Below are 6,114 nucleotides of genomic sequence, written 5' to 3'. Positions count from 1 at the left end.
AGGGACAGCTCACCCTTAAAATGAAAACCCACGAGACCTTCATTCATTTGCGGAACACAAATATAAAAAGATATTTCTGACGGCGAGGATCCTCACACGATCGAGGTCCGGAAACATAGGAAGGACATCGGTAAAATATTGCATGTGACATCAGTGGCGTTACGAGGCTAGAAGACTACTTTTTGTGTTCAAAGCAAAAAAAACCTTTATTCAACAATTGGTCTACTCTGTGTCACCCAGGCACCATTTTTGAGAATATCGTATACGTAAACAACATATTTAGGCTTGATCTGAATGTAAACAATGTCACAGACTATTTCACCGATGTTTCTGGACCTCGTGTGAGGATCCTTGCTGTCTATGGAGGGTCAGAGAGCTGTCCGGATGCATCACAAAATATCTTAAAGGGATCCTGTTATGCTTTTTCGCTTTTTAAATTTGAAAACAGAGGAATTGCCACCTACAGAAATTCGAATAAATGTTTTTAAAATCAAAACCCAATGCATCTCGATTTTTAAATCGCTGCATTTTTTCAAGCCATTATTTTGGATGTGATTATCGTGTTATCTTGCATGTGATGCCTGATAAAGCAGCGTTTGCTTTGTGCACAGCGTTACCAGGGAAATCAAAAAGAATGAATTTAACCGTTCTGTCTTGGCCAATCACAATGCACTGGGTCGGCTAACCAATGACAACACAGTTAGTTTTTCACATTTAGTGGGACTTCGGGTTGGAGAGAAAGGTATTGCAATAAAAAAGCGAAAAATACCACCAAGCATGTTCTAGTACACCCCCAAAACGAAATCAAAGAGCATAATAGGACCCCTTTAATTACTGGAACGACACGAGAGTGCGTAAATAACGGGGTAAACTAACCATATGATGTCATGGTTTGGCTCCCTTACTCTTTTCAGGCGAATCGATCCCCATCCGCTTGTTTCTTGCCATTACTTAGCTGACTCCCACCATGAGGGGCGTCAACAAGAAGTTCTCAGTGCGCTACTACCTGAACCTAGTCCTTATAGGCGGCGAAGAAGAGCGGCGATACTTCAAACAACAGGTCTGGGCTCCACTTATCACGTAACGTTTAACATGTAATTGTAAACATAAAGGCGTCGCTGTGTATTCTCAACAGGAGATCACACTCTGGAGGAAAGGAGACATCGTGAGGAGAAGTATGTCCCAACAGGCCACCATTGCTGCTCAGAGATCACGAGGGATCGAACTCTGAAGCGAGCGTCAGCACAAGCAAAGAGGAAAGCAACTAGGCGCGAGCGCTGCGCTCCCTCGAGATCTCAACGAACCTTATTCGTCCAAATAATGTTTTAAAAGTCTCAAAGGGATCGGTGCGACACGCCATTCTTCGCTTCTTGAGATCAAAAATGAAAATCAAGCTTGTAATAGGCAGTCTGTGTGTATAGACTACAAAATATTTTTATTTCTCCTTCCAATACTGCACATTCCCACTATACAGGTGACCAACGGTTTGGAAATTCCAGGCACAGCCCTTTTCCCTTTTTTTTTTTTTTTTGGCTGTTTTCGTGCTTTATGTTTGATTTATGCCTCGTGAAGTTATAAGGCTCCTTGTTACGCTCAAATTTTGCTCAAGTCACGTACACTGAGAAATCGGAATCTAGCTTCTGTGCTTTGTCCTGTTCAATGAGCCCGAAATGAGATTTACTGTGATCTTTTGTGTTAAATCTAGCGCTTCATGTACTCTTCATAGAGCTCTGCACAGTATTATTCTGTCATTTAGGGGTATTACAGAACGAAGGCCTCCATAGAAATGTCTAATAAAGGAACTACTAACTAACTTAACATTTAAGATTTTTATTGATTTTTTTCTTTTGATCTGTGTCTTAAGTGTTTTATTTCCTCTGAATGCGAATCAGCTGAATCACGGCGGGGCAAGGTTACAGTATTCTCAAGAGAGAAAATCCTTCTTGTGATTTGTTTGCATTTTTAAGGTGAATTTTCCAATTTTTTTCCATGCGTATGTCATTGTATTATACTTAATGTTTGTTTGATAGCTTTATTAGCTGTTCAGGGGATGAGGTATGACTATTAACAGCCATGCGAGCGTGAACAATTCTGCAAAAGGCTCATTTAATCAGCCCTGTTGTAATAAAAATTTACTAACCTCTGCATTCAACACGATTTGCCTTTTTTTGTCCAAAAACGTTCTGAAGGAGACAGGAGCTCAGACAAATTTTTTTATTAACAAAAATATTAAAATTTTAGTCACGAGAACATGCATTACATAAAGAAAAGACTCGTGAATCATAATGGGATGAGATTTATGCTGATTTTCATATTGGATCTTAGTTCTCCAAACTCAGGATGAAGTCAAATTCCTCTGGAAAAAAGAAGTATAACCTAACAATTATTTTAATTAATAAAATTATATTAACATTAAATATATACAAAAATCATAAAGCTGAATATCTGCACTTAAATTTGTTTCTTAAAATACTTAACACTTTAAATTAGCCAAATGCATTTTACATTTATAATGGCATTTTAAGCAATGCTACACTACAGCACATGAAAATAAAAACACATTTTACTGTATTAAACACAACTGACCTGCAGTGAGGGCGCTGAACTGATAGTCTGGCTCTGGTGAAGAGGGCCATATCTTTTAAGGGTCCAACTTTAGCTTTGTGCCGTAAGTGATATTTCTTCAGCTCAGTCAGAGGGATGAAGCGCTTGGTCATCCTTTCGAACTGAGCGTCCACCTGTACAGAGTTCATCTGCGGTCAGCTCTAAAGGCAAAAACACAAAGCAGTCTTTATAAGCGGTCTGTGTAAGACGCACCATACTCCATTTAGGGTTGTCCGCTTTGCTGGAGGGTCATAATGCACGTCTTCTTTTGTCAAATTGTGTATGGTCCACATAAGCCTCCTTCACGATCTGTAAAAATAGTTATTACCGTTAATATCCCCACTGTTATATACGTGGTGATCAAGCTTGTACTGCAGTGACTCCTCACCTTCATGAGGCCGGCGATACCTGGCTCTTTTGCAGTTACTGTGGTAAAGAAAGCCTGCTGGCCCGCTTTCATATCTCTCATGAAATTACGTGCCTGAGGAGAAGCGTCTGAGGTGTGAGAGAATGTTCTGCATATGTTTGTTAATAAACGATCGATAACAAGAGAAATAAATGGCAAATAATGAAAATCAGCAGAAATAAAGTCCACCTGATAGTTCTCACTCCATCCCAGCATCCGGTCTGATTGGGAAGGGCTTTGAGGTCCCTCGATTCCAAACTGCAGTTGGAGAAAACAAGATATTAATATTATTATTATTATTATTATTATTATTTAATAGCATCACTTTACAATTAAGTTACTGAGATAATTAGCTTTCTCTTCGCCTAGTAACCTTTGAAAAGAAAAAAAACTCATGCATTGTTCAACTTTTTCCTCATATGGCAGTCAGTTTCACAAAGGCATAATTATGAGGAACATCATAACTGGATCATAAATGTCAGTCTCTAGTAATTAGTAATCATGAGTTGTCAAAACTACAAGATACTAAGTAATAATGAGGTGAAAAATTATGATATACTAAGTTAAAAAACGTTGACATTTTATCATAATAATTTTGATTTACAGAAGCATGTTTGTTTTCTTTAATTTTGCCACGAAAACATACAAACAAAACAAAACAAAACAAAACAAAACAAAACTGTAGACACAGGCACTAAAAAGGAGTTTACCTTCACATCCACTCCATTTTCAATCCGACTCTCGGGTTCCAGATTTCATGAGCCAGTAGCTGTAAGCTGTTTTGCATGCATCATCATTTTTTATTTTTCTCCACATCACTTTTTACTCCTGCTGACCTTTTTCTTTTGCCAGTTTTGAGTTGTACAACATCATCAGACCCCTCGGCGTGATTGTCGTCGCATCAGCTAAAAACAAGCAGAGATTCATTAATTAAAGTGATTTTAAAAAAACGACGCAACATTGGCGCAGATTACTTACCACGTTTATTAGATTTGGCGCTGCTTCGTGTTCTCTTTCTTGGGTGGCATTTTCACTGGAAATGCTGAGAAATGTTATACAAGCCCTCTTGATAAAACAGCGCCCTGGCAGATCGCGTGGTCTGGAGGATCATTTTTGGATTGCGTCTGCTTTTATATAAAGTCCAACAACAGAATGTGAGTTTATTCAAATTAAACCAATAATCATCAAAACGGTTTGTAAGTTACATTTACTGCGTTGACGCTGCGCATAAAATTATTCGCATAATGTTAACTTAAGGTCAAGTCCGATAATGTTTAGAACTACATTACCATCATCCTTCGTGCCGATTGAACTCGTCACTGAATCAACATGGCGGCTGCTGGGGCACTCGCAAGAGGTGTCCGATTAGGTTCATATAGCATCGCTAGAAGTCGCAGTTTAATATTTAATAGTGTACAGAGACGAGGGAACAGTAGCTTGCATTGATCGTAAGTCAAATTGTTTATCGTTAAACACCGTAATAATAACAGCAGTGTTCCTGAGAGACAACGACGAGCAGTCAGTCATTTAGGATTACTGGGAGTAAAACGCACATTTCAAATTCTATGTTTTTTTAATAAAGTGTGTAACTACAAATCTACGTTAGATTTGTAATGTTATCTCAAATTTGTTTAAATGTCATTTGGCTGCAATTTTATGGTTTGAAATATCTGTTGATGGTCCACTGTCTGTGGATGTCACATTTGATGTTTGGTCCCATTACTTAAAAATAAGCCTTTTATTTATATTTATTGAAATAATACATTAACAGGATATTTTAATATAACTGTTTTGTTTAGTAAACTTAGCTGTGCGATTGTTGAGTCAATCTAACGCAACGCTTCATTAAACGTCAGTGTTTCTGAGTAAACAAATGTTATATATATATATATATATATATATATATATATATATATATATATATATATGCTATATATATATATATAGATAGAATAGATAGATAGATATATAGATAGATAGATAGATAAGACATTTTAGGTTTCAACACATATAATTCAATGCTAACGCTATTGCTTGGCTTTTTAATGATCTCAGCCAATCATATTTGGGGTGTGTATCGAGCGCTGTTGATTAGCTCCTATCAGATTTGTAGGTCATTACAGCAAGATGTAGCCACTAACACGCAAGTAGATGAACAATATAAACGAAGTATGCGTGACTAATATATAATATATACATTTCTGCACATAACTCCCACACAGCCTCCATAGAGACTCACAGATGAACAGGTAAAAGAGTTTCAAAAGTGGCATTTGACTTTGCTGCCAATGAGATGGCGCCACACATGGCAGAATGGGACCAGAAGGTAACCTGCACGCGTCTGACAGTGGCGCTTATTGTTTATATGTAACTCATAGTTGAGCAGAATTCATATCTCCACCTTAGGAAATGTTCCCACCCGGAGGCTATGAGAGAAAGCCATGGCTGAGGAGTTCTAGGGTTGGTGGGATTTAAGTGAACCCTGGCGTTGGGGGGTCTGGACTTCGTCTGGAACACCCTATAATATTTGAGGTTTTATCCACAGGCTGGGTCAGCACCACAGCGTACACCAGTATTCTGAAGTGAGCCGTCTGTACTTTTTAAGCCCCCCATCGGCTTGCTGTATATTGAGTATAATATAAGCATGCTAAAAAATAATACATAAAGTTGGAATAAATATATTTTTACTGCAAAGAACATGTGGCTGCATGTAGTTTTCTGCCTTCGATGCTTAATCAGATTTTCCGTGGTGCCGATTGCTTGTGTTTGAAAGTCAGCAAGTGTGTGCCTGTACTGCTGGATGATTAACCGTTTGAAACCATGAGCAGAGGAGAAGTTCTGCCCGGATCTCTTTACTCCTATGCAGAAAGTTTACCTCGTTCTCAGACTGCCACCAGACCCGGTAAGTCCAGGATCACATGTGTTCAGTTAGTTTCCAAGATATACCAGTTTGGAGCTTTTTATTAAATAGGCCTCTAGCTTTTTTTTTTTTTTTTTGTGGGACCCAGTGCTTGGGCAACCCAGTGCTCCTGCGAAGTCCGTCACAGAACCTAAACAAGAGAGAAATAGATCGATGTACAGTGTTTTTCTGCAAGACGCACTTC

General features: G+C 38.4%; 1 pseudogene; it reads right to left on the bottom strand.

Moving 5' to 3' along the window:
* Positions 1-2,309: 2,309 nt before the first annotated feature.
* Positions 2,310-4,305, bottom strand: LOC122358626 (annotated as a pseudogene).
* Between the last annotated feature and the right edge of the window lie 1,809 nt (positions 4,306-6,114).

The sequence above is a fragment of the Puntigrus tetrazona genome, chromosome 15, assembly GCF_018831695.1.
Source record: "Puntigrus tetrazona isolate hp1 chromosome 15, ASM1883169v1, whole genome shotgun sequence".
Classification (NCBI taxonomy): Eukaryota; Metazoa; Chordata; class Actinopteri; order Cypriniformes; family Cyprinidae; genus Puntigrus; species Puntigrus tetrazona.
This window is presented reverse-complemented; position numbering and strand designations above follow the sequence as displayed.